The 9664-nt window shown below is 28.8% G+C and overlaps 1 long non-coding RNA gene across 1 annotated transcript; it reads right to left on the bottom strand.

The window, feature by feature from the left end:
• Positions 1-4375: 4375 nt before the first annotated feature.
• LOC149516534 (uncharacterized) lies at positions 4376-6732 on the bottom strand. The gene is made up of 2 exons (XR_016345973.1): positions 5746-6732; positions 4376-5655 (listed from the first exon to the last, which is right to left on the bottom strand). It is a non-coding gene; the product is annotated as an uncharacterized LOC149516534 (long non-coding RNA).
• Positions 6733-9664: the final 2932 nt, after the last annotated feature.

Below are 9664 nucleotides of genomic sequence, written 5' to 3'. Positions count from 1 at the left end.
TACCTTTTTCTGCTTTCTCTTTTTTATTTTTCTTTGTTTTTTTACTGCTAGATTTTTTTTCTAACTTTTTTTTGTTTCTGTTTCAATTTTTTCGCTTTTCTTCCCTTTTTACCTTTTTACTATTGCTTCTTTCTTCTCGAAAACCTTTCTTTTCCTTTTTTTTTTCTTTTCCTGTTCCCCTCTTTTTTTTACCTCATGTCCTCTCTTATTTTCTGTTACTAGTCTAGTTCCACGAATGTCAGTTTTTGCTTTTTTTTGCTACCCGAAAACTCTCCCTCATTTTTCAGCTCTTTTTTTTTGTTCACATTTTTTAATTTATACTCAGTGTTTTTTTTGTTCATGTTCATGTCTTCTACCCTATTCCTTTGTTTTTGTTTACCGTGCCTCCTCTATTAATTTTTTTTTATTTTTTTTTTGCTTGTTGCCTTTTTGGTTTCTCACGAGCTTCATTTTTATTTTTGGTTTTTCTTTTTTCCTTGTAACTGGTCACTTCTCATCAGTTTTTTTTTTTTCAGTTTTTCCTCCTACAACTACCCTACGTCCCATACATGATTTTTCCTTTTATTTGGCAGTAGCTTTCTTATTTTTTTTGTTTTTTTTGGCACCAGCTTCTACACGTGTTTATGTTTTCATTCCTATGCAAAATTTACTTAGGCCAAATGGGCCTTCTAGTTAAGGGCTTTCAAGAATAACCTAAAGGCCTTGATTTTATTTGGGCTTAGTTTTATGCCATTTGGGTTCTTTTTTAATTATTTTAGATCTAGCTTTTATTTTTATTTGATTTTTTTATTATTTTTCATATTTTTAATGGCCAACAACGAGCCATTTTGGATATTCATTTGAGCCTATGCTATAAGCCTCTCTATAGGGCTCACATTGGGCCTTATCTTTAAGCATTTGAAAATAAACCATGTAATGAATCCAAAAAATTATGGTTAGGGTCCAATTGCAAAATCGAGCCCAAGTTAAAGTGATAAAATATCTCAAACAAAATTAGGTGTCTACATCTAACATGTTTCCCACCTAGCTTTAGCCTAAGTTTTCCTCAAAGATCCGAGCCCAAAGCCTTCTTAAAGTGAAAACTCTTTTTTTATTATTTTGTGTTATTTTCTGGCACTATGATCCCCATCTAAAGATGTGGTTTTTTTTCTTTTTTTGTGTATTTTTTTACGAGTTTTGATTTTTGGCAATATGGTCTATGAGTAAACTAAGATTTTTTTTAGGTAATGGTATGGTATGGGAGGGTTTTGGTTAGGATAGTGGTTTTTTTTTTCTTTGGATGTTATGGTTGGTGGAGATGTGTTTTGGAGTCTAAATAAGGGCAATTTAAAAGTGATGGTAATAGTTTTGGGGATTTTTTGGTTGCTTGACAATGGGGTCTGCAATGAGTTTCAACAAGGTTAAAAGGATGGGTTTTTTTTATAGCATTTTAGTTCAAAAATTAGCTTCTTTATGTTAAAAATTTCTTGGTCTTAAAAAAGCTTTTGGGAATGTAGGAAAAACTAATGAAACATGTAAAAGTCTCGTGGATAAGATGGAGTTTTGTTGGCAATTGATATTCAGTTGTTATGGTGGTTGTTTGAGGTAGTAAAGTGGCTTGGCATGGGTTGTCTAAGGTGGTAGGATGGTTGGGCACTAGTGGAGGCTCGTGGATGCTAGTGCAGAGGTATAGGGTAGCTCAACCTAAGTGGTGCCGTGTAAGGCACCACGTTGTAGTTATTTTTTTTTTTGTTAATTTTTAATTGAAAAAAAAAATTTTGAATTGGATTCCTTTTAGTTTGGGTAGTGCGTCTTGAAGCCCAAATGGCCTCCTCCAAGCTTTCAAGCTCGAATGACCCACATATTAGGCCTATATGGTCAAATTTAATCACAACTTAAATGGTTTAAAAAGGACTCAAATCAGATATAAAAATCGTGATTGATTTTAATTAACTTAAACAAAATTATGTGTCTACACTATATATATATAAACAAAATATATGTACATTTACCTAAATAATATGTACAATTATATTACAATTTATGTACATCGAAGGTCATAAAAGTAATTTTAATTAACTTTTTATTAATTTCACATATAAATTCATTTTACTAATTTTTTTTCATGATATCAAACAATAAATATTTTTATGTACATATAGTTTTAATAAATATAGTAAATAATAATAATTATTTATTAATAAAAAAGAAATGTCTATATATAAAATTAATAAAAAATTCTATATTTATATGGAAATTAATAAAAGGAAATTTCCATATAAATATCGATATTTACTTTTTTTATTAATTTTGCATATATACATTTATTTTTCACTAATTATTTTTTTTATCATAGTATCAAATAATTAATATTTTTTATTATTTTTCATATAAATATAGAAATTTTCTTTTTTATTAAATTTTCATATAGATATTTTTTATTAATAAATAACAATTTCATATATATGTTTCCTTTTTGCTAATTATTTTCGATTATGGTATCAAATAATTAATCTTTTTTATCAATTTTCATATAAATATAAACATTCATTTTTATTAATTTTATGTATTTTTATTTTTTAATAATTATTTCTAATCATAAAACTAATTAATAAAAATTTTTGTTAGATAACTTTTCCCAAAATTTTCTCATTTTTCATGTGAAAATTTTTACTATGTCATTGTCCACGTATCTTGAAATAGGCTAACAAGTCACTAATTTAATTATAAAAGAGCTTAGATAGAGAAAAATAAGTGTTAACGAACTTATTTATATGCAATCATAATATAAAAGATCAATTAAATTGTTTTAAAAATTTTGAAGGCTTTTTTCATATTTTAACCATAACAAAAGTTTTGCACAAAGTATGTTTTAAACCTTAAGCAATACTTTTAATCCACCTTAAACCATTTGATATATTAATGTAGTTAACCTTTTTTTTTTTTTTTTGGCTTCTAGAAGGCTTGTCACATTCAAACATTTAATAAAAAAAAAAAAGCAGTGTGCGCATATTGAATAATTTAATAGAAAATTAGGTTAATATCCTAAACAAGGAACCTTTTAGTTAAATCCATTATCAACAGAATCTCATTCTTTATTCAATTCAAAAGTCAATTTGATCTCACCTTACATTGTCTTGACTAAAATCATTCTTTTCCTTCCCTCAACAAAATTTGAAGGCAAAAAAAAAAAAAAAAGAAATAAGATTGAAAAAGCTATAGGATTTATAATTTAATTTTTTAATAAAATTTTAAATTTTGTTATTTTAAATATGATATAAAAATGATACGATTTAAAATTTTAATAAAATTATATATAAATTAAAAAAAAAAAATAATATGTTTCATCTTTGATATATTGATATAAATTATAACATAATATTTTTTGTGTTTCAGACATATTTTATACGAAATAAACACAACACACGTACACAAGTTATTAGATTTACAAATTTTTATAACATAACGTACTCTCACTAGTCTTATTGGATTAGGCTGTCCATCACGCTTGCTGTCTAACTTGATTTAGATGAGTCTTGATCACAATTTTTCAAATTCGGATTCAAAATACTATTTTATTAATTAAATTTTTTTATTATATTTTAATTGCAAATATATTCAAAATATTAATATAAAAATTGTTTTAAAAAACTAATATTTAACTAGATGAGTTGAGTCTAAGTCAATCATTCAAAGATGTTAAAGTTTGACTCAACACGTATGGACAGGACTATACCACCCATAATTACATAGTGCAATTAATTAATTATAGGGCAAAATATATTATTAGCCAATCAACTATGATTGTATTTTTAAAATGATAATTTAACTATTAAAATTTTAATTTAATTACTAAGTATATGCTTGAATTAAAGGGAAGGGAGGAAAAAAATAGAACACTGGGGAAAGAAAAAAAAAATTTTTCTCTTGTTTGGATATTATTTAAATTAAAATAAGGGAGGTGGATTGAGCGTCACTTCTTTTCCCTTAAATGCTCCATTTACAATTATCCCAAAGAGGAGAAAACGGATGAAAGAAAAGAGATAAAATTTTTTAAAACATGAAATGACATCTATGCCATTATTTTTTTTTTCAAATTTTAAAGAATATGTTAAAAGTTTGACGAATGATATTAATATTTACTTTTTATCATACCCAAACTCGTCCCTCTACCCTTTTTTTTTTCTTAGCCAATAGATAAATTTTATTATAAAAAGCATAGCAATGCTCTTAGCACATCTCCGTTGTAAGAGATTCCTAATGGTAAATCAACATCCACCGATTCAAACTTCTTACAAATCAAACCCCTAGAAGACCACAATCTGTGAAATACAGAGCTAAGACCTGTTTTACCATGAATACCACCAATAGAAAAATAAAGAACAATCAACCCCTATTTTTGCAAATGAATTAGCAATTACCTCCCTGTAAGTGTGAACAAAAACCACAACTCTATGTTCATCTCTAAGTCTATCAACTTCTACAAATATCTTCTAAAGATTTCAAGGCTGAGCTTCATTATCGCGGATCCAGGAAAAAGCCTCCTATAAATCAAATTCAACAACAAAAGGTTTCTTTTGAACCAAAGAGATCTTTCAAAATTTTCAAGCATCGTTTGATGGCACAAATTTCAGCTACATTTGAATCCAGTTCGTCCAACGGGTTATAGGAGAATTAACTCCTTTCGCATTTCTGGGGCCCCCTCCACAACCCGTAGGTCCTGGTTTACACCTCGCAGACCCATTGCCTTCGAACTTTAATACATCTCCACTCGGACAAGGCCGATGCACTCCCACCGTAGGATTCGAGATTACCCAGCACTAATTCAAATCATTGAATTTTAATACAGCCTTCAATTGTTTTGACCTAAATATTGTCCTTGATAAGATCAGAAATTTTTCTCACAAGCCCAGTCTTTCTCATTGAATCACCGATTCATTCCTAGCTAGCCATAATGTCCTAAAAGTTGCATCACACCTAGACAACTACTTTTTTCCAGACTATGGCAGATAGCCATTTCACATTGATACAACACCTCCTCCACCTTAATAAAAAACACCCATGTTAAATCCCCTCATCATAGAACATTGCACCAGACATTCACACAAAAATGTGTACATAGTGCTCCACCATCCATTTACACCAAATACACACAGTCTGTTCAACCTTAAATTTAACTTTAGGAGGGATACTATATTTGCAAGCAAGCCAAAGCAGCTTTTGCATTTTTGGAAGATTTCCACTACTATGATAAACAAATCTGATTGTCCGAATTGATATGCTGATTGTCCAGAAAGTTTACCAATTGTTTAACAGAGAATAGCCCCTTTTATCTGGTTCCCACAATCTTTTCTTCTCCTTTCCACACGGAACATATACATTCACCCTGCAGCGCTTAAAATAAGACCCGACCATATTCCTTTTGTAACAATGAATCTTACCTTGACCACCTCAGTGTTTTTACAAGGAACATTCTTTCTCCAATATTATCAAAAGACCACCAGATTTGCCCTTAGCATGGCAGAAATCACAACCAAATTACTAGGAGGCCAAATCCTCTTAATGATTCTAAAATCACAAGTCTTCAAATTGGTTTCTTGCAAGAGAACCATCTCAAGATTCAACATCCTGATCAGTCCTATCTCTTATACTCCGGAGCCTTACCACCAAAAGTACCTAAAAGAAAACTCTCATACACCAAATTTCCATGAGACTCAACTCAATTCATCAAATATAAACAGAGAAACAATGAGGATTCGAATTTACCTAGCCCTTGTTTGTCTGACATTACCTCTCGCTTCTTCCTCCATTTTCCACCTTCTAATTATCTCTTCATCATTCCCCACTTCCCAAGTCGCCTAAGCTTCCTTCAACAAATCCATTTCTTTTTCTTCTTCACATATTACCCTGAACCGATTTTGAAAATCCCCATCCGAGATTGATCCATTTTGCAATCGGTGATCCCCCATCCATCCTTTTACTTTTTCGAGTTCCTTTCATACTTTTCTTCACGATATTTTTTCCTCTGTTATTAACTTTGCCTAGTAGCTGATCTTCTATGTACTCATAGAACCTCCATTTTATCTCTTTACTCTCAGTTGCACCCACTCTTTTCCCCTGTTCGTGATCATCTGTTTCAGCCACAAAAGAGGTTGTATTATCAGCCTCTGTATTGGGCCCTATCACCCCATTTGTCCATGCCCAAAACCCTATTTTTATGACTTTTGAAAGCCCGCTCCACTTCATTAATCTTAAAGCCATTACCCATCACTGTACATCCTATTTCTTCATTTAAACTCTCTTTGTCAAAGATTGGGAGTACCCTCCAGTCTCATTTGACCTCCTTTCATTCCTTACGGCGGCTTCGCATTCTCCTAAACTTATTCTCTTCCCAGTATCTTTACCCATTATTTTAGTTGTTCTTCCATTAATGTCTCCTACAGCCTCTTTTCTTTCTTCTAAGTCAGCTTTTTCATTGCTAGTACTTGTCTGTTCAGCTTTTACAACTTCATCTTCCTCGTCCAAGGCTTTTTTGCTACTGGCGTCGTCTAATACCTGATTCTGTATGCTTTCCCATGGATGTAAATGCTTAACTTTTGGCTCAATTTCTGATACTTTAACTAGGTGCAAAATATCTCCAACCTGTAACTGGACAATCTCTTCAATTTTCTCCATAAAGTTAGTCATAATCCGAATATACCTTTCGTCTCCCTACTTATTTTATTTTATTATAACTTTCATTAACTTTTTATAATATGGTCACCAAATTTATTTTTATGAAATTTTTTTGTATGTATATTGTTTTTATTTTTTCTTTCTTTAAGTATATATATATATATATATTCTTTTATTCATTTATATAAAAATAAATTTGAAATTATTATTGATTTAGGTAATCAGCCATTGTTCATAATAAAAAGTAATCATATCCTTTATTTTTTAATTTATACTAGTGCCTTATATCTTTTCTATATTTTATTATTATTTCACAAATTTGAGGAAAAAAAAAACATGTACATGAAAAAACACACAATTGGAATATGTCTATTTTTAATGAGCTTGTTAAATTTATAAGAAAATATTAATATAAGTTTATAATTAATTTTATATATTAAGAAATATATAAATTTTTGAATTTTTTCATTAAAATTAATTTTAAAAAAATATAAATGCGTGGAAATAATTCTGAACATATATTTTTTATGGATTACTAAATATTTTTCTCTTTTATTTAATTTAAAATATAATGTCATGTTAGATATCAAGCGTCACGTGGCATCATATATTCAACTAACAAAGTAATAGTGATATCGCGGCTGCTATTTAGCAGAATCAGCATTCACCGTCACTGTTATTTAACCAATATTGGGTGTGAAAAAAATTCACGTCTTTAACGGTTCATTGTGGTCGTAAAAAAATAGCATAGCAACTAATAGTGGCAATAACGGGCCGCAAATGATGCTATTTCTGTTTTTTTTTAGAATAAATGAGGAATCGACTTGATGGAGGAGTTTATACTCAATAGATGGGTAAAAAGAATAAACTTGCTGCTGTGGATCTTGGTGGCAGTGTAATCACTGGTATCCATGCTAATCATCTCGGAGTTTTGACTAGGAAACTTTTTATTCCACTTCATAAGGTCCGAGATAATAACTTTTTATATAAACTTGATGGGGCACCTGTCAACAAGGAAACCGATTCTAGGATTGAAATAATCTTTAACAAGTTGCTTGGCAAAGTCATGGAAATGAGAAAAACATAGGTGGACTTGCAAATCATATTTCTCTAGGATCAGTTCTAGAAAAGCTCTGGCAATTGTATGCTTCAGCTAAAGTACAGAGAAAAGGCAACTTCTAGAATGACATCTTGCTAATTTGGAATATGCAAATGCAGGATGTCTTTCTGACTTATCAGTTGCCTATTGGGATTAGGATGATCCTTATGAGAAGTGTAGAGACCATTTTTTTTTTTAGGAAATTAAAGATTGATAGAAGCATTATGTGATGGATTTTTTTCATCATCAAGCATTAAAATTTCAAAATTTCAATGAAGATTAACAAAGTAAAGCCCTAAAAATAAAAAATAAAAAAAATCCTAGATTTACAATGACTCAGTAAAAAAAAGGTTCAATAAAAAATCAAGAAAAAGTTATTGAAATCAAATAATAATAAAACACTTAAACTTACCTTTTCTTCCTTATTTAAGTGTTTGCAATTTTGTTTTGTATAGAACTTAGAAAAACTTAGATTGAGATTTTGTTTGAAACTTTAAAATCTAAAAAACCCATCTATGAGTACTTTGTGGGCCTGGGTTTGGGACTATGTTGGTTGGATCAAAGAAGAAATCAAATGAGTCATAACATTGATTAGGTGGAAAGTTGGAGGCTGGTTGGCTGCCATGGCTGGTGGATGATAAGCGGGAATGGTAGAAAACAGAGGTTGAGAAAAAAATGAAAAAAGTTTGAATGGAAAAATTTGAAGAATTTTGCATTTTTAATTGAAATAAATATTTGAGTGTATCGGAGAGTTTGGTGGGCATTAAGTTTGGTAAATGCTTGATCAAACAAAAATTAGATTATTTTTTATTTTTTATTTCTTATAAATTTAGAGACAATTGGTTAAAATTGAAAAGTTTTGAGAATTAAATTTGACTGAAAAATTTGAGATGAAAGAGTTTAATGTAAATTTGAAGAGTATATTATATTATAATTTAGATGAAAAAATAAAATATAAAAATGATTAATATATTAATTTGATTTTATTTCTATTTTTATTTGGATTTTATTAATGATTTTATTGTTTTAATATTTGTATGTTAATTTTCTAAATGCGAATATTTTATTATAATATTAAAAAATTGTAAATAATTTTTTATATAAATAAAATAAGATAAGGTGTCATTAATTACTTTAAAAATTATGAAATTTTTTTTATGAGTATAATTATAATTATTATGTTTTATAACAAGTTGTACAAATTTAAAAAAAAAATCACGACTGCAATAACCGTAATGATCATGATGATATTCGTTATATCCGTAATTACGATAAACATAACGTGACTTAAAATGTGTCCACAACTGCAATTTAAATTCCTGTGTGGCATTACAATGTCATCCAATATGCAATATGAAATTATTAATGTAACATTATAAATATTGATAAAAATTAAATTTTGTTAACGCGATAATGTAACTTGACACTTGATAGTTGATATGATATTATTATTATTATCATATTAGCATATTGTTAGAGATTAACAATTAAATGATAAAAAAATAATTATTCAAATTTTAATAATGAAATTAAAAATTTTAATAATTTAATAATTATTCGGAAAATATGATTATAATTAAGTAACTAATGGAGTAATTTACTTTTAATTGTAATTCATTATTATATAGGGTTCATAAAAAATTATGTACAATTCATACTTGTAAAGGATGAACTTTTTCATAATTTTTATTAATTAATTGTAAAATTATAATAAAAAATTATAAATGAAATTACATCTGAACTCAAACTTTTTGAAAAGAAAAAAAAAAAAAGGAAAATAAAGCAGTAATATTACAGGTGCATAACAAAAGTATGAGATCGCCCTCACAAGAACTTTCAGCTTCACCACGTTCCTGATTCTCTGTCTGTCGGTGACAATAGTGAAAAAGTGAAGGCGATATCCGTAATTTC

Source organism: Durio zibethinus, chromosome 10, assembly GCF_047325235.1.
Source record: "Durio zibethinus cultivar Kanyao isolate XHJ-2024 chromosome 10, ASM4732523v1, whole genome shotgun sequence".
Lineage (NCBI taxonomy): Eukaryota > Viridiplantae > Streptophyta > Magnoliopsida > Malvales > Malvaceae > Durio > Durio zibethinus.
Note: the sequence above shows the minus strand (reverse complement) of the source record. Positions and strands in the feature narration are given on the sequence as shown.